The following is a 22,563-nucleotide window of genomic DNA, read 5'->3' as shown; positions in this document are numbered from 1 at the left end:
CTCTCTCGTGCCCTGTCTCTCTCAAAACAAAATGCAGCTGCAGTACACCAACTACCCTTGGAAGATAAAGTTCACGGTAGGTTATAGGCTATTGGGGACATTGTTTGATAAACTAGAATAGACAACGTTAACTGATGCACGGTTAGATTTCTCAGCAATTCAACATAGCCTATCACTAGAAGTATCAGTTGTGCATGTTTACTGTTAACAGCTTCCATTTCCTTAGAAAGGGGTGTGTGTGTGTGTGTGTGTTGACAGCTGTAAGACAACCAGATGGGCTTGTTCCAGTGCTCATGTTATGGCTGTATCCTGTGTGTGTCTTTCTGTATTTTCAGGCTACTTGGATAAGTGTCTACATGGAAGTGGTGGTGACAGGGTTAATTTACTACAGGTAAACACAGGCATCTAGAGATGGGGTCAGTGGTGCCTGTAATCAGATGAGAAAGCAGCAGGTTGTGTGTGTGTACACGCCCTGCCCTGGTTCCTAGAATTCTGGTATGGGCAATTCCACAGTAATGGACTTACGCTTTGACTCAGTTTCCCTTTAAAGTGGATACCAAACAATTTTCATTTTATTTCAAAGTTTAACAAACATTGCAACTCTAAACAAGGACTACTTGAACAATTTACACAGAAAATGGCACAAAAACACATTTACTGGAAGAATTGTGCTGATGCAAACAGAATTAAGGTAAAATCTTTTTTTTTTTATGTGACCACGGTTTCCAAAAAGCTGTTAAATACAGTATCTGCTCCGATTTTTAAGATTCAAAAGACGTCTGCAGAAAGAATGGGGTATCAGCTATGACATTACACTGAGTTTTAAATGATTATATTTTGGTTATTGAACTATAGTAGGTGAAGTGGATTTACATCCAGTAACGTAATTACGCTAATGGTATTGCATCATGGGTCCCTGATCTGTACTATACAGAAATGCACAATTATGGATTTGAATATTTTCTTCTTGGTGATGTATCCTGACTAGGTACACAAAGGTAGAAATATGCAATATCCTTCTTTTGCATATTTGGGTATTATTCTACACACTGGCTATTACCACTTTGGTTGGTCTGGAACAGACCAAATCTGAACCGATCGTAAAAGTCTGTTTCACAAGTTTGGATGTCACTATACAGCACAGTATGGTTCAGTACAGTAAAGTCGATATGTTCAGAATAGACTCTACTTCTCTTTACTGTGCTGTACTTTTCTTTACTGTTCTGTACTGTCCAAACTTGTGAAACATAATGCATAAGCATTTCTCTACACTCGCGTTATCTGCTAACCATGTTTATGTGACCAATAACATTTGATTTGACATAGATGTCTATTTGGTTCAGATTTGGTCCGGCCAGGATGGACTGACAAAAATGTCAACTACTTTTCAACCTCCATGGTTTTCTGGTGCTGGTCGGTGCTCAGTGGGTGAGGATGCTGGTTACAGTAAATGGAAAGCGGGTAGGTGTCAGTAAGATACTGGAGAGGTGACATTCTCATCGACGGGGCTGTAGTGGAGCAGGTTGAGAGCTTCAAATTCCTTGGTGTCCACATCAACAACGAACTAGATTGATCCAAACACCAAGACAGTCGTGAAGAGGGCACGACAAAGCCTATTCCCCCTCAGGAAACTAAAAAGATTTGACATGGGTCCTGAGATCCTCAAAAGGTTCTACAGCTGCAACATCGAGAGCATCCTGACCGGTTGCATCACTGCCTGGTACGGCAATTGCTCGGCCTCCGATCGCAAGGCACTACAGAGGGTAGTGCATGCGGCCCAGTACATCACTGGGGCAAAGCTGCCTGCCATCCAGGACCTCTACACCAGGCGGTGTCAGAGGAAGGCCCTAAAAATTGTCAAAGACCCCAGCCACCCCAGTCATAGACTGTTCTCTCTACTACCGCATGGCAAGCGGTACCGGAGTGCCAAGTCTAGGACAAAAAGGCTTCTCAACAGTTTTTACCCCCAAGCCATAAGACTCCTGAACAGGTAACCAAATGGTTACCTGTGCTATTTGCATTGTGTGCCCCCCCAACCCCTCTTTTACGCTGCTACTCTCTGTTTATCTTATATGCATAGTCACTTTAACTATACATTCATGTACATACTACCTAAATTGGCCCAACCAACCAGTGCTCCCGCACATTGGCTAACCGTGCTATCTGCATTGTGTCCCACCACCATCCCACCACCACCATATATGCATAGTCACTTTAACGATGCCTACATGTACATACTACCTCAATAAGCCTGACTAACAGGTGTCTGTCTATAACCTTGCTACTCTTTTTTTCAAATGTCTTTTTACTGTTTTATTTCTTTACTTACCTACACACACACATACCTTTTTTTCACACTATTGGTTAGAGCCTGTAAGTAAGCATTTCATTGTAAGGTCTACACCTGTTGGATTCGGCGCACGTGACAAATAAACTTTTTTTTTATTTATTAGAGAGCGGGGTCGTCCAGACTGTTTTCAGTCTTGCTTTGACCACAGAAAGAGAAAGAAAACAGTTATAAGCTGAACATAACAGTATGCCAGTGGAAAGGAGGACAGTAGCAGGTGACCCAACTGCGGTTTGACTACTATAATTTCCAGTAATTGCAGTAATTCTATTACAGATTTTTGTAACAGATTTGAGTTTTAATCACTTCAAGTTTGTTTATGAATAATTATCAGTAAAAACACTAATTGGTCAGTCTACCACTACTTGTTACTTCTGTAAACTTTCATTAATCCTTCAGCATGAGGGAGAGAAATTTAGAAAGTATCTTAAAGATGATACAGTATGTGGGTTTTTCGTAAAGGAATTACAAAGCGCAAGGCAATATTTCTTAAACTTAGTTTGAGAAATTGTTTACCTTCTGTAAGTGTTTATTAGTTGGCAGGGGTCTTTACTTCAACATTATTATGCTGTGATGTATTTCTATTACCTTATGACCCTTTTCTTTGGTACATGTTCTCAAAGATCTGTTTTCCATCTGACCAGAAGTCAAAGCCTTTGTTTATTCCTAATGTTTAGGATGGAAAATGGTTGAAAAATGTATGTATGACCAGTTTAGATTGCCTCTTGTGTTTTGATCGGCTTACATATGACCAAAGGATCAGGGTTGGTGTTCTCTGTTAAAGAAAACAACAACATTCATAAATGGAATGTTATGCTGTCCTTATGCACCAACTCCTCTGTAAAGTACAAATTAACAGCGGACATGAATAGCTATGCTAGCCAACTGATGCCACGTACAGAGAAAAGTACAGTAATGAGCTAGCATGTACAGCATTCACAAATCAACAGATAAAAAGTTAATAAATGCATAAATATCACCAATATACTGGTAGAGGACTATAATATCACCAATATACTGGTAGAAGACTGTAATATCACCAATATACTGGTAGAGGACTATAATATCACCAATATACTGGTAGAAGACTATAATATCACCAATATACTGGTAGAAGACTATAATATCACCAATATACTGGTAGAGGACTATAATATCACCAATATACTGGTAGAGGACTATAATATCACCAATATCAATCAATCAAGTTTATTTTATATAGCCCTTCGTACATCAGCTAATATCTCGAAGTGCTGTACAGAAACCCAGCCTAAAACCCCAAACAGCAAGCAATGCAGGTGTAGAAGCACGGTGGCTAGGAAAAACTCCCTAGAAAGGCCAAAACCTAGGAAGAAACCTAGAGAGGAACCAGGCTATGAGGGGTGGCCAGTCCTCTTCTGGCTGTGCCGGGTGGAGATTATAACAGAACAATACCAAGATGTTCAAAATGTTCATAAGTGACAAGCATGGTCAAATAATAATCATGAATAATTTTCAGTTGGCTTTTCATAGCCGATCATTAAGAGTTGAAAACAGCAGGTCTGGGACAGGTGGCGGTTCCATAACCGCAGGCAGAACAGTTGAAACTGGAATAGCAGCAAGGCCAGGCGGACTGGGGACAGCAAGGAGTCATCATGCCCGGTAGTCCTGACGTATGGTCCTAGGGCTCAGGTGTACTGGCAGAGGACTATAATATCACCAATATACTGGTAGAGGAATATAATATCACCAATATACTGGTAGAAGACTATAATATCACCAATATACTGGTAGAGGACTATAATATCACAATGTCAGTGACAATATACACTCAATATCTGTGTTTAACCATAGAATTGATTATGATTTTCATGGGACAATTTTTCAGTAACCTACCTCTTCCACATAGACACATTAGAAAGGGAAGAGTTAAGGGGGGCAGGGGGTGTTTGAGGGGGAATGCAGAAGGATGTGTGCGTCATTAAAGGGGCACTTACAACAACATAAGGAATGTACACTAATATCTGGCATGGGAACAATGCAGATTTTGTGTAATTATACAACATCAAATTCAGCACTTGTTACATATAAATGCTTTAATAAAAAATAAAAAAAGACTCTTAGCTTTCATTTGACACCCAATTTGACATGCTCCTATAAACTTCACATGTTGGTGCTCATGGGTCCTTTTAGATGGAAATGCCCTTATTTGAACGCTTCAGTGGGTGCTCTGTGCTGCCTGATAGGTGTTTTTACTAGAATGCATACTTGGCTGACTCTTCAGTAGCACATGTGAGGTCTGTGATATGGAGTCACGATATGGGAAATGATGTTGACCTTCAATGATTTGCTTCCGAAGACACATTTGTGCGGCTGGCTTCCGGGTCAAGTGGGCATTGTGTCAAGTAGCAGTGCGGTTCGGAGGATGCACGGCTCTCGACCTTCGCCTCTCCAGAGTCCGTACGGGAGTTGCAGCGATGAGACAAGACTGTAACTACCAATTGGATACCACAAAGTTAGGGAGGAAAAAGGGGTAAAAAAATAAATATAAAAGTAGAAAAAAAATAGATTTCCTCTTGTGCCATAACACATTCTGCCAATAACTGCCATGTTCTCCTCATCTATGCTTTGAAAAACAAAAACACCAAGATTAAACTGACAGACTGATTGACCAGGGTGATGAAATGAGATTGGGTGGGTGTTTAATATTCTTTTTCTTTTAGGTATGTGTGACACTGCTTCCTCTTAGCCCCACCCTCAGGGTCCCACTTCCCCTTTCTGAGTCTGATAGACCACAACCTATCACCTCTTCGCTTGGTAGTAGTCATTTCTGGAACCTGGAGTTTTTCCTGAGCACATGACCATGAAACATTTTGGGTCCTCATTATAGGCTACAATGAGAGCCAATGGTTCATCCTGGCCAGCTCATTTCATCAGTTACCTCTGGACCCTATAGTCTTTTCATTGCTATAGTGCTACCAAACGTTTCTTCATTAAACATTTTTTTCTAGGAGAGACTTTGTCGTCTCATTCTCCCCAAAATCAATCTGTCAGATGATTTTTCCACTCAAAAATAGTCTAACGTGGAGCTGAGTTCATATTTCCTCATCTGTTGCTTAGCTTCTGCTAAATGCATTAGGGGAACTCTGCAGGCCCCAATCTCAAATGAATGGACACACACACTGTCCAATCCAATGCTACTTTATTGGCAGGAAAAACATGCACAACATTATCAAAACAGAACGGTAGGAATAGTCGATGGGGAAATGAAGGTGGCCTACTGTATTTTTCCCAGGCCATTAAGTGCGTTGAAGACGCGCTGTAAAGACTGTCTGTCCCATCAATGTTCCTGCTCAGTACTCAGACAGAGTTGTTTCTAAGGTGCTTAAAGCCATCTGATATCAGCACTTCTTGCTTCAGTGTTGAAATAATTCCTTCCCTTAATGTTGATAACAGTACCTCAGCTCCCTCTCCTCCCTCATCTCTTAGCTCAGTCTCAGCAGAACACTTATCTAGCAGCATTAGTAACGCTGGAAACCATACCTATTTTAATACTGCCTCATATGACATGGATACGCTTTATTGATATTTCTGAAATGATATGTCTTTTTGACATGTTTTCTGTCAGTGTTTTATCTAGGCCTAATTGTGTGTGTGCGTTTTAAATCCACCAGAACCCCCCTCCATGTTTATTGATAAAGATTTGATGTGTTGAGCAGATCCTAAGTTGGCGTTACTGTTATAATGACTTCCATGATGGTGCCACCAGTATTAGCAGTTTAAGAAATGATGCACGCACACTGTTTATTATTCTCTCAGTATTTACCGTAATGAAACATGGCCACCATCAGCAGCGGCAACTGATTTAGCTCCCAAAACATCTCACCTCTCTCTCGCTCTCTCTCCTCCTCTCTCTATCTGGCAGGCATAGTTGCCATACTTGAGCAGCTCCCTGCTGGTCCCCGTGGTGAGGGGGAGAGAGAAAAGGTGTGAGAGGGTGGTGGAATGGTGGGTATTCTTTTGGTGACGTCAGTAAGACTGTGTGAGCGCCCAGACCTCGCCGACATTTCCTAATCTCCCAACTCATCTCCCAAACGCCTTTCATTCCAACTCTGCCAGCATTCCAACTTTTTTATCCATGCCCAAAAAATGCTGTGTTGCTGGTAACTATCTCCCCAGTTCCCACCCTGACTCGCTTTCTCTCTTACTCACGCTTATACTCACGTATGAGCAGTGGTGGAAAAAGTATCCAATCGTCATACTTGAGTAAAAGTAAAGATGCCTTAATAGAAAATGACTCAAGTGAAAGTCACCCAGTAAAATACTACTTGATAAAAGTCTAAAAGTATTTGTTTTTAAATATATACTTAAGTATAAATAATTTAAAATAGCTTATATTAAGCAAACCAGATGGCACAATTTTATTTAAATGTTTTATTTACAGGTAGCCAGGGGCACATTCCAACACTCAGACATAATTAGAAAATGAAGCATGTGTGTTTTAATGAATCCGCCAGATCATAGGCAGTAGGGATGACCAGATATGTTCTCTTTAAGTGTGTGAATTGGACTATTTTCCTGTCCTGCTAAGTATTGAAAATGTAACGTGTACTTTTGGGTGTCAGAGAAAATGTATGGAGTAAAAAGTACATACTTTTCTTTGGGAATGTAGTGAAGTAAAAGTAGTCAAAAATATTAACATTAAAATTAAGTACAGATACCACAAAAACGACTTAAGTATTTTACACCACTGCGTATGAGTGTCTACACAAACGGGCACACATGCACAGTGGCCATATTGGAATGATCTTTTAAAGATTGCTTTCCTTATCCAACCATCCCTCCGAGGCCTCTGCCTCTCTGTTCTGGCACACCTGCAACAGTGTGAAATGAGCGCTCTATTTATTGGTCTGTAAAGAATCCTGTAGAATTTAGAAGAGTGTCCGTTGTGACCATTCATTCTGTTCCCTCTATGGCCCTCTCACGAGTCTCTCTTATTGACAGCAGTGCTTCTCCCATCAGCCCAGTGGAGAGAGGAAACACAGATACACACGGCTGTTGTTAAGAAAGGCCCTCCACCCTACACAACCCCACACTGATTAACATCTCTCAACATGCACAAGTCATCTGCACTTCCCTCTTTCTCTAACAGGATCTGGTGAGGGCTGAATGTCAGGTTCCTGCGTGGTTTTTTTTTTTATGGGCCCGGCCTCCTCTCCATGGGCCATTGTCAGGAGTGCAAGGCTTTGTTGGTCAGACTTCCCTCCCACACATGAGCTCAGCGATAGGTCAACAGCAACCAGCAGGCAGCTGCTCCTCTAGCCAATCAGCAGGCGAGCCTGCCCTGACCCAAAATAACACTCAATACACTGAAGTCTTTATCAGGCTATTAAAGATGCCACAGTGTGTTTGCAAACAAGGCCTTGTTAGCACAGATGAATGTGAGACCCATGCCTCAGTCATGTTCTGTGTCTCCTCACACCCCTGATGTTGATGTGTCTGAATATGTCCAGTGGGTTGGAATGGAAAGAGCAGAGAGGTGAGAGAAGAGAAACACAGCTGGCCCTTTTTGAAGCACAACAAGCTTCTCTCTAACAAAAGCCAAACAAAATCAGCTTGCTGAATTTCTCGTCTCTCTCACCCTACAGCAGGGGTCTGCAACCTTTTTCATGTGGAGTGCCAATTTATAATTTATCCTAGCATTTCTACCGATCTTCGTGCCAGTTATGATTTTTATGCGCACATTTCGTGGAACAGTTATTTTTTTTAAATGATAATAGCGTCTTTGTATCTAAATCATTGTCATGTGATTAATCTAAATTAAAATGATACAAATCTACTGTGAGCCATTGGCAGCTAAAGAACCTAGAGATTAGCCTAATACAGTGCATTCTGAAAGTATTCAGACTCCTTTCCCACATGTTCTAAAATTGCTTAAATATTTATTTTTCCCGTCATCAATCTACACACAATACTCCATAATGACGAAGCGAAAACAGATTTTTAGACATTTTTGCAAATGTATTACAAAAAACGGAAATATCACATTTACATAAGTATGCAGACCCTTTGCTATGAGACTTGACATTGAGCTCAGGTGCATCCTGTTTTCATTGCTCATCCTTGATGTTTCTACAATTTGATTGGACTCCACCTGTGTTAAATTCAATTGATTAGTCATGATTTGGAAAGGCACACCTGACTATATAAGGTCCCACAGTTGACGGTGCATGTCAGAGCGAAAACCAAGCCATGAGGTCGAAAGAATTGTCCCTAGAGCTCCGAGACAGAAGTTTGTATAGGCACAGATCCAGGGAAGGGTACCAAAACATTTCTGCAGCATTGAAGGTCCACAAGAACACAGTGGCCTCCATCATTCTTAAATGGAAGAAGTTTGCAACCACCAAGACTCATCCTAGAGCTGGCCCCCCCCAGCCAAACTGAGCAATCGAGAGAGAGAGAGAGGGCCTTAGTCAGGGAGATGACAAAGAACCCAATGGTCACTCTGACAGTGTTAGGTGCCAAAAGGCACGTAAATGACACAGACCATGAAAAACATGATTCTCTAGTCTGACGAAACTAAGATTAAACTCTTTGGCCTGAGTGCCAAGTGTCATGTCTGGAGGAAGCCTGGCACTATCCCTACGGTGAAGCAAGGTGATAGCAGAATCATGCTGTGGGGATGTTTTTCAGTGTCCGGAACTGGGAGACTAGTCAGGATCGAGGGAAAGATGAACGGAACAAAGTACAGAGGTCCTTGACGAGAACCTGCTCCAGAGCACTCAGGACCTCAGACCGGGGCAAAGGTTTTTGCTTTGTCATTATGGTGTATTGTGTGTAGATTGACGGGGGGAGAAAACTATTGAATCAATTTTAGAATAAGGCTGTAACGTAACAAAATGTGGAAAAAGTCAAGGGTTCTGAATACTTTCCGAATGCACTGTACCAATGCAAGTAACTTTTATATTACCAACTAGGTAAAAAGAGCCTACATGAAGCCAACAAATAAAAACAGTGCAGTTAGAAAATATCCTGCTCAAAATAAATATCTTACGAATCATATAGGCTATGCATGGCTATTTGTTCATGTTCTTTAAGTTGCATTCATCTCTCTACTCCAGCTGTCTATAACAAACTTGAAACATTGTATCAACTGGGTCCGGCCCGAAGCTCTTGCTAGCAAAATTGGAGGAACTATTCTGGGCTCGGAGTTTCCCGTGCCAGTGAGCTCTGGACAGACACAGCTGTATATGCGGTAGGGAGAAGTAATCAGGAATTACATTACGTTTCCACTGGATCAGACATTAGAGAGCATGACATTTTTCCCTTTCATGCCAAGGCTCGGTGGTTATCATAAGGGAGAGAGCTGGAATGATTTGTCATATATTGATTGACAAACAATTGTCATTCTCAATGGATGTACAGTCGTGGCCAAAAGTTTTGAGAATGACACAAATATTAATTTTCACAAAGTCTGCTGCCTCAGTTTGTATGATGGCAATTTGTATATACTCCAGAATGTTATGAAGAGTGATAAGATGAATTGCAATTAATTGCAAAGTCCCTCTTTGCCATGCAAATGAACTGAATCCCCCAAAAACATTTCCACAGCATTTCAGCCCTGCCAAAAAAGGACCAGCTGACATCATGTCAGTGATTCTCTCGTTAACACAGGTGTGAGTGTTGATGAGGACAAGGCTGGAGATCACTCTGTCATGCTGATTGAGTTTGAATAACAGACTGGAAGCTTCAAAAGGAGGGTGGTGCTTGGAATCATTGTTCTTCCTCTGTCAACCATGGTTACCTGCAAGGAAACACGTGCCATCATTATTGCTTTGCACAAAAAGGGCTTCACAGGCAAGGATATTGCTGCCAGTAACATTGCACCTAAATCAACCATTTATCAGATCATCAAGAACTTCAAGGAGAGCGGTTCAATTGTTATGAAGAAGGCTTCAGGGCACCCAAGAAAGTCCAGCAAGCGCCAGGACCGTCTCCTAAAGTTGATCCAGCTGCGGAATCGGGGCATCACCAGTACAGAGCTTGCTCAGGAATGGCAGCAGGCAGGTGTGAGTGCATCTGCACGCACAGTGAGGCAAAGACTTTTGGAGAATGGCCTGGTGTCAAGAAGGGCAGCAAAGAAGCCACTTCTCTCCAGGAAAAACATCAGGGACATACTGATATTCTGCAAAAGGTACAGGGATTGGACTGCTGAGGACTGGGGTAAAGTCATTTTCTCTGATGAATCCCCTTTCCGATTGTTTGGGGCATCCGTAACAAGCTTGTCCGGAGAAGACAAGGTGAGCGCTACCATCAGTCCTGTGTCATGCCAACAGTAAAGCATCCTGAGACCATTCATGTATGGGTTTGCTTCTCAGTCAAGGGAGTGGGCTCACTCACAATTCTGCCTAAGAACACAGCCATGAATAAAGAATGGTACCAACACTTCCTTCGAGAGCAACTTCTCCCAACCATCCAGGAACAGTTTGGTGACGAACAATGCCTTTTCCAGCACGATGGAGCACCTTACCATAAGGCAAAAGTGATAACTAAGTGGCTCTGGGAATAAAACATCAATATTTTGGGTCCATGGCCAGGAAACTCCCCAGACCTTAATCCCATTGAGAAATTGGTCAATCCTCAAGAGGCGGGTGGACAAACAAACAACCCACAAACTCCAAGCATTGATTATGCAAGAATGGGCTGCCATCAGTCAGGATGTGGCCCAGAAGTTAATTGACAGCATGCCAGGGCGGATTGCAGAGGTCTTGAAAAAGAAGGGTCAACACTGCAAATATTGACTCTTTGCATCAACTTCATGTAATTGTCAATAAAAGCCTTTGACACTTATGAAATGCTTGTAATTATACTTTAGTATTCCATAGTAACATCTGACAAAAATATCTAAAGACACTGAGGCAGCAGACTTTGTGGAAATTAACATTGGCCATTCTCAACTTTTGGTCACGACTGTACAATAAAAACAGGCTTTGTTTACTTGCTGTTTGAGGTGAGAAAATTACGGTGAGAAGCTCCACTGCTCATTAGTGGTGGTGAGTTGAGACGATCAGAAATACTATCAGACATCTCAAAATGGGCATATTTTATACATTTGTGCGTTGGCCAGATAGCCTAGGCTTACTTCTATACGTAATCCGGTGCACTCCAAACAAGACAATGAATAAATTGACAAAACTCGTAAGTGGAATGAAACAAGCCGAACCTTGTTTCTCACGAGTGTAGCCTAGTTTGTGGGCTCAGCAAACAATGTGTCAATTCCGACAATTAGAACAGTAAACGACTGTTATAATAGTATATTGAATGCATTAACAGAAATTACTGTAACAACATTGTAGATTAGAAATGATGGGGATTAACGGTAAATGTACTACTCTTGATATATGTCGTGGGGAATTTATAGACGCTAACAATCAAAGGGCAAACAATTCACACTTAAGTTATGAAACAATGAATGTGCTCGAATTGGCGTGAGAGAGCGCATTCTGGAGAGAGACTTGCCTTGTGCATTTTAGCCACACTCCCCTTCTTGACTCAGTATTTTTAATAATACCCAAGACGCATTATCTTCACACATACTATAGGCCTAAGGAATATTTTAACAAATAGTGTGAAATTCAAAGCAGTAGTCATTTAGTAGCCAATTTCACTTATTTTATCAAATTGCTTGGCGTGCCAGCCTTGGCACACGTGCCTTACGTTGCCCATGCCTGCTCTACAGAGTGATGTGGCTGTGTCACCCTAGGGAAGATCCTGATTGATTGGTGAAAGACCACAATCTAAAACACACTGACCAAACAATCAATATGCTCAACACAAAAACAACACTGTCCACATTGGTCCCCAGAACCACACTGTGGAGTAAGATAGTTTGATCATCACAATTCCAACCAATAAGCATTAGGATAAACATTTATTGTATAACTAGAAGACATAACTTGATAATACTCTAAGCAGGGAAATCTTGACCAGTAACAGCCCAGAGAATTTGGAGAATTGTAAACCTTGTTTAATTTTGAGTTTCCTTAATTAAGGTGTGTTGTACTGAAAAGGTCATGACCTCTCTAGAATGAACCTATGTTCAGCATGCTGTTCCTGTGTCAGTCCACATATCCAGGACATGCATACAACAACAATGTTTTAGCCAAACCACAAAGATTCTGTTTGGATATATATTTAGTGAATGCTGAATGCATTAACAAAAGTATCTTATCAGGCTAGGGGAGATAAGAATGACCACAGGATGTTCAGGAAATTCTTCCCTTCTACCAATAAGCAACTTTCCAATTTAACCTCCTCTCACTGTGATTATCAATACGTGGTATTACCTTGGTTATCAGTAGTAACAGCCATAATCTAAGATGAGTTAGCTGGCCCTGTTCTAGATCATCAAATCTGTGATGCATTGTGGGCAAATTGGGACTGAATGATTGATCTACAAATCATAATTTAAGAGTTCTTTATAATGCCAAGTGAATTGTAGATCAGTCTGTTGTGAGTCACCTGCGATGCCGGCTGCAATGTCGAACAAAACCACTGTCTTCCATACACTAACACTGAGTTTTTTGGGGGGTTTTGTTGTCTTGATTTGTTTTGTCTGGTCATCCTTTTGAGTGATCACATGACCTGTGATGTTTGTAAACATGAGCCATGTGACCCAGTCAAAGGGTTGGTGTGTGTTAGTGAGTCAGTTGTTTTCAAACCTGGTTTCTGGTAAAGAGAACCTCACACTTTCTACTACTACATGAGGAAATGACTTTTCTCCTCTGTAGGATGAACCTGTCAGGGCCTCTATCAGAGGTTGGTACAGAGATCTAATCAGAGGGTTTGGAAAAAGAGACCCCCAGGGGCACAGCCTATCAGACCTGGGTGTTCCACGGTGGCCATTTTGTGCCAGAGCTTCACCCCACTTGGGCTATCATAGTGGAGAGGTGCGACTGGAGAGTGAATTCCCTCTCTGGGGTTAGGCTGTCGAGACACTGTCACCCATCTGTCCCAGACCTGATTCAAACAAGCTAAGCGTCAGTATAGAGACAAAGTAGAGTTGCAATTCAACGGCTCAGACACAAGAGGTATGTGGCAGGGTCTACAGTCAATCACGGATTACAAAAAGAAGTTGCGGACCAGGATGTCTTGCTCCCAGACAGACTAAATAACTTCTTTGCTCGCTTTGAGGACAATACAGTGCCACTGACACGGCCCGCTACCAAAACCTGCAGCCGACGTGAGTAAAACATTTAAACGTGTTAACCCTCGCAAGGCTGCAGGCCCAGTGTGTTTACGGACATATTCAATCAATCCTTAACCCAGTCTGCTGTTCCCACATGCTTCAAGAGGGCCACCATTGTTCCTGTTCCCAAGAAAGCTAAGGTAACTGAGCTAAACGACTACCGCCCCGTAGCACTCACTTCTGTCATCATGAAGTGCTTTGAGAGACTAGTCAAGGACCATATCACCTCCACCCTACCTGACACCCTAGACCCACTCCAATTTGCTTACCGCCCCAATAGGTCCACAGACGACGCAATTGCAACCACACTGCACACTGCCCTAACCCATCTGGACAAGAGGAATACCTATGTGAGAATGTTCATCGACTACAGCTCAGCATTTAACACCATAGTACCCTCCAAACTCGTCATCAAGCTCGAGACCCTGGGTCTCGACCCCGCCCTGTGCAACTGGGTACTGGACTTCCTGACGGGCTGCCCCCAGGTGGTGAGGGTAGGTAACATCTCCAACCCCGCTGATCCTCAACACCCACAAGGGTGCGTTCTGAGCCCTCTCCTGTACTCCCTGTTCACCCACGACTGCGTGGCCATGCACTCCTCCAACTCAATCATCAAGTTTGCGGATGACACTACAGTGGTAGGCTTGATTACCAACAACGACGAGACAGCCTACAGGGAGGAGGTGAGGGCCCTCGGAGTGTGGTGATAGGAAAATAACCTCACACTCAACGTCAACAAAACAAAGGAGATGATTGTGGACTTCAGGAAACAGTAGAGGGAGTACCCCCCTATCCACATCGACGGGACAGTAGTGGAGAGGGTAGTAAGTTTTAAGTTCCTCGGCGTACACATCACGGACAAACTGAATTGGTCCACCCACACAGACAGCGTTGTGAAGAAGGCGCAGCAGCGCCTCTTCAACCTCAGGAGGCTGAAGAAATTCGGCTTGTCACCAAAAGCACTCACAAACTTCTACAGATGCACAATCGAGAGCATCCTGTCGGGCTGTATCACCGCCTGGTACGGCAACTGCTCCGCCCACAACCGTAAGGCTCTCCAGAGGGTAGTGAGATCTGCACAACGCATCACTGGGGGCAAACTACCTGCCCTACAGGACACCTACACCATCCGATGTCACAGGAAGGCCATAAAGATCATCAAGGACAACAACCACTCGAGCCACTGCCTGTTCACCCCGCTATCATCCAGAAGGCGAGGTCAGTACAGGTCCATCAAAGCAGGGACCGAGAGACAGAAGCTGTTTTTCAATCTCAAGGCCATCAGACTGTTAAACAGCCATCACTAACATCCAGTGGCTGCTGCCAACATACTGACTCAACTCCAGCTCACTTTAATAATGGAAATTGATGGAAATTGTTAAAAAATATATCACTAGCCACTTTAAACAATGCCAGTTAGAGTACAGTATATACATATACATTATATTATCATCTTCTGCATCTTGCCATCTTTATGTATCTTGCCATAACATGTATCACTAGCCACTTTAAACTATGCACTTTTATGTTTACATACCCTACATTACTCATCTCATATGTATATACTGTACTCGATACCATCTACTGCATCTTGCCTATGCCGTTCTGTACCATCACTCATTCATATATCTTTATGTACATATTCTTTATCCCCTTTACACTTGTGTGTGTGTATAAGGTAGTAGTTGTGGAATTGTTAGGTTAGATTACTCGTTGGTTATTACTGTATTGTCGGAACTAGAAGCACAAGCATTTCGCTACACTCGCATTAACATCTGCTAACCATGTGTATGTGACAAATAAAATTTGATTTGATTCAGAGAACAGGATATGATCCCTTAAAGGGGCAGAATAAGAATGGGAGGTAGATCGAAGCTGCCCTTAAAGCTGCAATATGTAACTTTTTGGGCGACCTGACCAAATTCACATTGACAGATCTATAACTCATATTTCTTTCTCATTGAAAGCAAGCCTAAGGAGCGGTATATCTGTTCTTTGTGCTCTATTTCTATGTGTCCCATGCTTAAGTTTTTTGATTTTGTGTCTGACTTTTGGTTTTGCACACCAACTTCAAACAGCTGAAATATTTTTTTGGGTGGGGTTATGGAAAATGTATTTATTTCACTGCGGTTTAGAGTTCTTGATGATTCTATACACTATACTTGTTTGTTTTGTGTCACAAACTGAAATATTGGTGGAAAATAGTGCACCTGTAACTACTGATACAGGGTAAGATGTTAAAGGTAGACTCAGTGAGATGACATTGCAACGTACAGCACTGTAGATATTGAGATGAGTGCAATGCAAGACTTTGTTCTCACACAGAGTATGTGCATGTGTGCCTTTCACGCCGATACAACGTAGTAGCTATGGCAACAATACAGAGAAGTTTAGCCTCCTGCTTCAATGCTCTAAGGTGTTGCGGAAGTTGACCCATGTATTTGCTTTGAGTTGCGTCATCATACTGTGTCTACCTTTTTTAATCCACCACCCTAATGAGTTAGTATTGGGAGTAGGGTAATCTGATCCTAGATCTGATGTCAAGTTATACCTAGAGTGCAGAGTGGCGCCAGCAGATGGGGCTAAACTTTTCTGAACAGATTGGGGAGAAACTCCTACCTGTGTACAGGTGGAATGTGTCTTTTGCTATCATTCCAGCTATATCAACCCCTCCTTTAATTCTCTGCAATGCCTTTAGGTCTCTGAAATGTCATTCCTTAGGCTGTTCTCTGATGAAAAATGCCGTCATTTATTTCCAGTCTTCAGACTACATGTTTGAACAGCACTCTGTCCTGTAACAGACAACATAATGGCCTGCTACCTTCTACTGATAACCAACTGGAGATACCAAGCGCAATAAACATGTAATACCTGCTTGTCTTCAGGAGCTTGCCCATGTGTTATCAGAGATTCTTATCGTTGTGGAAGTGTGTGTGTCAGTGGACAGGAGTCTGAGTCGAGGGTGTCAGGCCCTGACTTGCTCTGTCAGAGATGGAGCTGCCCCCTCTTTCTCGTGTGTGTGAAGAGGAATGGATTTCCCGAGCATGGGAGCGGAGTTCCGTGGGAATTCAGTGTGTTTGACAGGCGGCGTCTGCCACGGGGATCCGGACACTGAGTCCCCCATGTTTCTCCCATGGACAGCGTTCTGGTTAATTTAGGGGAAGTGGAGGAATAGGAGAGGAAACATAGTTGGCTTGAGGAGGAAGGGACAGGGACTAACCATGTCCCTGTGACTATTTTTGAGTGGAGAGGCACAGCGTCACGAGCAGAGACCAGAGAGAGAGAGCGTCTAAGAGCTCAACCAGCCTAGCAGAGCTTGTCTCTCTCTCTCTCGCTTGTGTGTAGTAGAGGTGTCTGGGATACAGTAACAGACAATATGTTGCTCTGAGGATTGTCCTTCTCCCTGGTAAGGATGTGGGATTACCTGTGTTGTGATCTTTCCCTCCATCTGTCTCTGTTTCCATCTCGCTGTGGGATTGTCTCTGTGTGGATACGACTGGACTCTGGAATTTCCTCATGGTGCTTTGGGTCGTGAGCAAGGAATGGGCTATAATTTGTCACTGGGCACTAGAAGGTTGTTTGAATACATGCTTTGTGTGGTGGCTTGTTGAGTAGACTGGCTTCATTGTATAATGGGCAACTTGCCATGCAAAATGGAAGGATCATGTTTATTATTAAAGAGAACTCAGTTATGCGCATCCAAACCATTACTGTTACTTCTACCAATGGCAAAATGATCTTCTAATGCCTAGTGGAGTTTTTCTGTAATTTATATGGAAATGTGGGAGTGTCCACTGGTCCTCAAGGTCTTGCTGGCTGTTGTATTTCCGAGTGAAATAGCACGGTGGTTAATTTGTATGGTAAAGGCCTTGCCTACAGGCTTAGTAAAGATAATTCAGATGTGGAACCTTGAGGCCAGAGTCTACTCATCTGCTACTGTGACAGGTTTGAATTAGTCCCTGATTAGAGGGGAAGGATGAAAACCATGATTTATGTTGACCTGAATGTGAATAGCCCTTGTTTTATGATTTGTGCGGTTGATTTGGTTGAGGCCAGGCAGGCAGGTTGTTCCCTGGCCTGCTGTAACAGAGGAAGTTGTTGCTTCACTCCTGATCTCACTAGGAGTTGTGAAATCCAAGCCCATGAGGAAGGGAAACATTGTGTTTGTGGTTGTTTTGATGATGTAGCTCCTTTGTCTTTATCTAAGACTGATTTTGAATATGGATCGGGCTGCACCTCAGTGTAAAGTGTCTTTCTCTCCTCGTCTTTTCCACTGACATTAAGGACGTGGACAGGGGAAAGCAACATCCTGGTAACTTGCTTACATACTTAGCTCCTCCTCTTCGCTCCTTGTGGAAAATAAGGTCGCAAAAAGCATCCGCCATGCCGGGCGGCCCTCTGCTTTCAGATAACATGCTGGCCATACCACCCGCTAGCGGAACCCCTCGCCAACAGCCAGTGAAATTGCAGGGCGCCAAATTCAATCAACAGAAATCTCATAATTCAAATTTCTCTAACATACAAGTATTAGACACCATTTTAAAGATAAAATTCTCGTTAATCCAACCACAGTGTCCGATTTCAAAAAGGCTTTTCGGCGAAAGCAGAACATATAATTATGTTAGGTCAGCAACTAGTCACAGAAAGCATACAGCGATTTTCCAACCAAAGAGGAGTCACAAAAAGCAGAAATGGAGATAAAATTAATCACTAACCTTTGGTATTCTTCATCAGATGACACTCCCGGGACAACATGTTACACAATACATGTATGTTTTGTTCGATCAAGTTCATATTTATATCCAAAAACCTCAGTTTACATTTGGCTTTGCCTCCAAAACATCCCGTGAATTTGCACAGAGCCACATCAATTTACAGAAATACTCATAATAAACATTGATAAAAGATACAAGTGTTATTCACAGAATTAAATATATACTTCTCCTTAATGCAACCGCTGTGTCAGATTTAAAAAAAACTTTACGGAAAAAGCAAACCATGCAATACTCTGAGTACGGCACTCAGACAACAAATCAAGCCAAACAGATATCCGCCATGTTAGAGTCAACATAAGTCAGAAAAAGCATTATAAATATTAACTTACCTTTGATGATCTTCATCAGAATGCACTCCCAGGAATCCCAGTTCCACAAATGTTTGATTTGTTCGATAAAGTTAATCTTTATGTCCAAATACCTTTTTGTTTGCGCGTTTAGCCCAGTATTCCAAATTCATGACGCGCGATCACTAGGAGCAGACAAAGTCAAATTTCTTTATGTTTTTAACAAATCTTCAATAATGTTCCAACCAGAGAATTCCTTTGTCTTCAGAAATGCAATAGAACTCAAGCTAACTCTCACGTGAACACGCATGGTCAGCTCATGGCACTCTGTGAGAGACCTTACTCAATCCCCTCTCATTCGCTCCCACTTCACAGTAGAAGCATCAAACAAGGTTCTAAAGACTGTTGACGTCTAGTGGAAGCCTTAGGAAGTGCAATATGACCCCATAGACACTATTTGATAGGCCAAGAGTTGAAAAACTACAAACCTCAGATTTCCCACTTCCTGGTTGGATTTTTCTCAGGTTTTCGCCTGCCATATGAGTTCTGTTATACTCACAGGCATCATTCAAACAGTTTTAGAAACTTCAGAGTGTTTTCTATCCAAATATACTAATAATATGCATATATTAGCAACTGGGACTGAGTAGCAGGCAGTTTACTCTGGGCACGCTTTTCATCCAAATGTGAAAATGTTGCTCCCTAGCCCAAACAGGTTAAAGTTGGTTGCCAACCGCCATATAAAGTACACAGAAGAAAAATAACCGTTTACCAGAAACTAACTAGGTTTCACCTTTTTATCTGTGGATTAATTGTTGGAGTAGAGAACACCACTATTTTGTGTGACTCAAAATTGTCAAAATTCTACAAAGACCCCGTAAAAAAGGACTTTGTGCATTTCAGGTAAAATAACAACCCAATTTTTATATCCCAGGACAAATTGGCTAGCACCAGCAAGCTAGCTAGCTAAACGGCCATGAACGTTTCATGTGTTTCAACCTATCCCCAAATTAATACAGTTGGTTGAGTTCGTTTTGATATTTCAACCTGCGTCTCCTGATCGCATCTGGTGTGGATAAACAAAATCAACATGCGAGTGATGGTGCAAGCACACGCGTGCCCGGTCTAGTCAACATGCAAGTGCCAATGAAGGAGATGAAGCTCTCTGTCAGTGTCTGCTAGCTCACTGACATTGTTGTGAGCACATACGAAATGGATGTGGGCCACCTCCACACGGTCTTTTGCATCAATTGTTTTGGAAAGTCATTTCTATTACAAGCCTGAGTATGTGTGCTGCTGCCTCACAGTGGCCTATGATGCCAGACCACCCGACTAGAACAGTTACTTCTGCTACTGTACTTTCCTACTAATATAACAAAGTACTACCTTGTTACAGCAGTGCACATCCAGGTACTACTGTAGTATCTCATTGATATTTTTTTTATCCTCTCTGTGTCTGTCTGTAGTTTCCAGGCCTCTCCAGGGTGTCCAGAGATGTAGGGAGCAGTGTGAGGAGCACCCCCCTCCCCCTTCTCACTCTCTCAGCACCACTTTACTTACAAAGAGGTACAGTAAATATGTATGTGTGTGTGTGTCACTCACTGTGTTTGTTTCTCACTTTTTTGTCTTAGTGTTCCTCTGTGTTAAAAACCGTATTCAGAGAGGGAGTGAAGCAGGGTGTACCAGGGCTCATTTTCAAAAAGGGATGCTATCCGAATGTGACTTCCCTGGTTTAATAATGGATAATTGCCATGCTGGCAATTCGATGCCATTTACTTTTGGTATCTCAGATTGTTCTGGCAATTCTCACAGAGAAACTTCATTGGGAGGAAGGATGTTTGATATTGTTTTTTACATTTGGCCCAATAATCTGTGAACTGTACCTGATAGACAACATTTAGGTGTCATTATACTCCTAGTAGCTTTAAAATATGGAGTATTGCTATATTCTGAGTTTATTCGTCATTGAAACTATTAATATGAATATTTCAAAAGTACACTTTTTGATTTGGTGTATATTTAGACATATTGTTTTAAGCAATATAATCTACAAGTACATCACATTTCTAGTGGGCTCTCTACAACTTTTAAAGTTATGATCTATTTTATGAGGACCCCCAACACAGTGAATGGGAAAATGGATTCAAAGTCAACTCCCTCCACTGTTGGTTTGCTGCAATCCTAAAGGAGGGCTGTGATTGATTAATGATCTATAATGTCATTTTATATGTATACAATTTATAATTTATTCAACTTTGGCAGAGAGCCCACTATGGAAAGTTGATGTGTTTTGAAGAGTATATTTTTAAAAAGAATAAAAAAGGGTATTGTTGAATAAATTAACATGAAAATGTGTATTTCAGAATCTAGACATACTCCATATTTGAGAGAACACTATAAGGAATATAATGACACCAACATCTGTATCATGTATTGTTCACAGATCATTACAGGAGGCATGTCTACTGTAGGTCTAACAAGGGTGTAAAAGGGCCACTTTAATTCTAATAATAATTAAAGTGTGGGCCATGCTGTGGGCCATGCTGTCGTGGAATCGCCCATTTGATATGTTCCTGCTTAGTTCATGTGGTCAGGACAACACCCGGACCCTATGAAGAGCTAGTGGTCAGTGTTAAAGGAACTGGTGCCTGGAGTCACCTGGATTCACCTTTTCAGGGTCATAATCCTGTCCCTAACCTGTAGCTGACCCTGTATAGAAGTAGGGAAACCCCTTAACTCTCTGTTCCCTCTCTGGACTCTCTGTGGTTGAGGCTTCTCAAACCACATCTCCTCTCACAGAGTGAATGCAGGCCTGCTCAGTCTATGGTATCAGATGGATGTGTTTGTTATATTTGGTGTATCTGATCTGAGGGTGAATGGCAGCTATTTACCAGTCACTGTCTCTCACAGAGTAAATGAGGGAACCACAGAGGTGTGTGTGTGTGTTTCTCACTACACTACCTACAGTAGTCTGTGTGGATGACACTGCATCTCATGTGACAAAAATATGATTCGGTGAAATATCCCTCAAAATGACATATCAAGTTTCAGACTGAGAAATAATGATTTTCAAATACCTGTGAATCCGATGCATTTTGTTATTCAATTATACTGAATATCTGTTTGTTGTTAAGGCTACCGTATATAAAAACAGACCATAGATCAGGAAAGTTGATGGACCAGGTTTAGAGTGTGTGTCAGTGTAGTTGGGGAAGTGTTGGAGGGTCTTTGTCATTTAGGAGTATAAGCAGTGTGGGAATTACAGGGTCCAGGGGGAGGTCAGCCCCCTCAAATGAGACATGCGCTCCCCTAAATGCAACAAAAGTCAAACTTTGGGGGGACTCAAATTTAACCACTCTCCTATTTGTTTAAAATTCAAATTTGTACTGCCACAGTGGTAAATATGAAAATAAAAGCTTATTCCAAATTAAACGAACACCCCCACCCACCTCTGTGTCATGGTTTAAACCAGTGACAGTTGGTTCAGGTTCTTTCAATCGCATTCATCTCTCTTGTATCTCTCTCGCCTGTCTGCTCTCTCTCCATCTGTTTTGAGCTTTTGCTAGTGAACTTACAACATTGTATCGATTGGGTCCAGCCTGCCAGAGAACTTGTAACATTGTTTCAACTGGGCCCCTCAGTTTCCTGCGCCAATGAGCTCGGGACAGACGCAGCTGTATTTGCGTCCCGTATTTCAGACCCTTTTCAGGTGTCTGGACTTTTCTTGTTACAAAAAAGGTCTGGCCATTTGTCAGCATGACGAATCCAGTGGCCCTTTACAGTCTTACCTGTATACAGGTTGAAAATGGCAGATTTGGACACTAGGCGCCTAAATTGGATTGCAGTGTTTCCTCTAGGAGGTAAATGCTGGGTGATGGAAATGGTGTAAATTACGAGGACTCAACGTATTTTGAAAGCTGAGATTAT

At 42.1% G+C, this 22,563-nt stretch overlaps 1 protein-coding gene across 2 annotated transcripts in view; it reads left to right on the top strand.

Annotated features, from left to right (window-relative positions):
• tfeb (transcription factor EB) overlaps window positions 1–22,563 on the top strand; it is a 106,368-nt gene that overhangs the window by 13,477 nt on the left and 70,328 nt on the right. The window contains exon 2 of one of the 2 annotated variants that reach the window (XM_039015910.1): window positions 20,103–20,202. The exons of the other annotated variant lie outside the window; for it this stretch is intronic. The gene's annotated coding sequence lies outside the window, so the exon portion shown is untranslated. The remainder of the gene's footprint in view (window positions 1–20,102; window positions 20,203–22,563) is intronic. 2 annotated transcript variants of the gene reach the window in all.

The sequence above is a fragment of the Salvelinus namaycush genome, chromosome 20 (genome assembly GCF_016432855.1).
Source record: "Salvelinus namaycush isolate Seneca chromosome 20, SaNama_1.0, whole genome shotgun sequence".
In the NCBI taxonomy this organism is placed as follows: domain Eukaryota; kingdom Metazoa; phylum Chordata; class Actinopteri; order Salmoniformes; family Salmonidae; genus Salvelinus; species Salvelinus namaycush.
Note: the sequence above shows the minus strand (reverse complement) of the source record. Positions and strands in the feature narration are given on the sequence as shown.